We start from the raw sequence: 901 nt of genomic DNA, 5'->3' as shown, positions 1-901 counted from the left end.
CTTTTTCTCCCCTTCTCTCTGTCGTTTCCCTCTCCTTGGCCGATTAGACTTTCTCTTCTTCTCGTCTCCTTTTTTTCTTTTTTTTCTGTGTGGCGATTCTCTTTTGTCTCCTCCGCCAGTTGCTTCAATCAATTCCATCTTCATTTGTGTTGTTGTTTTCATCCTCTCAAGTTGTTAGATCTGGTACCAGAGCACTCTCTCGCGGATCTCAGATCTTAGATCTCAACCCCATCGTGTCATCGATACAAGGTAGATTTGCTTCCTTCTTCTTATTATTCTTCTCAATTTTGGATCTATAAATTGAAGTCATTGTCATAATTCTTCTCTACGGCTGTGGTGGTTCGCTCTCCTCTAAATCTCGTTGTCTCCCCATAATTATGGCGCTGCTTACCCTTCGCGGTAAGTTCAATCGTTCTTTCTTAGAGATTTTGGATTCAAATGAACCCAGTTTCTATGTGTATCTACAATCGAATTGGATTAGGGTTAGCCACGGACACTACAAGAAAACAGCCCATAGCCGACTACATTTTACGACTATTTTTCAGTCGCTAAATTTAGCGACTATTTGGTTACTCCGTTACGAATGTTTTACGACTAAATAAAAATGATCGTACAGTAGTCGCTAAATTGCGACAAAATTCAGTAGTCGTAAAAATAGTTGCCATTTAACGACTACGTTACGACTAATATGTAAAATTATAAACGCAGTCGTAACCTTGTCGTTATGTAGTCCCTCAGTTACGACTATCTAGGTAGACACATACAAGTCACCAAATTAGGCGACTATATTACGACAATATCGGCGGTTCGTACATGTTGTCGCTTAGTAGTCGTTATTTAGCGACTATTATGCAACACTTTCGGTGAGTCGTAACGTAGTCGTATAATAGTCGTAACATGT

General features: G+C 39.7%; 1 long non-coding RNA gene across 1 annotated transcript in view; it reads left to right on the top strand.

The window, feature by feature from the left end:
* Window positions 336-901, top strand: part of LOC109128125 — a 3,858-nt gene continuing 3,292 nt past the window's right edge. The window contains exon 1 of the long non-coding RNA XR_002034587.1: window positions 336-399. This is a non-coding gene — a long non-coding RNA (uncharacterized LOC109128125). The remainder of the gene's footprint in view (window positions 400-901) is intronic.

This window comes from Camelina sativa, chromosome 12 (assembly GCF_000633955.1).
Source record: "Camelina sativa cultivar DH55 chromosome 12, Cs, whole genome shotgun sequence".
Taxonomy (NCBI): domain Eukaryota; kingdom Viridiplantae; phylum Streptophyta; class Magnoliopsida; order Brassicales; family Brassicaceae; genus Camelina; species Camelina sativa.
This window is presented reverse-complemented; position numbering and strand designations above follow the sequence as displayed.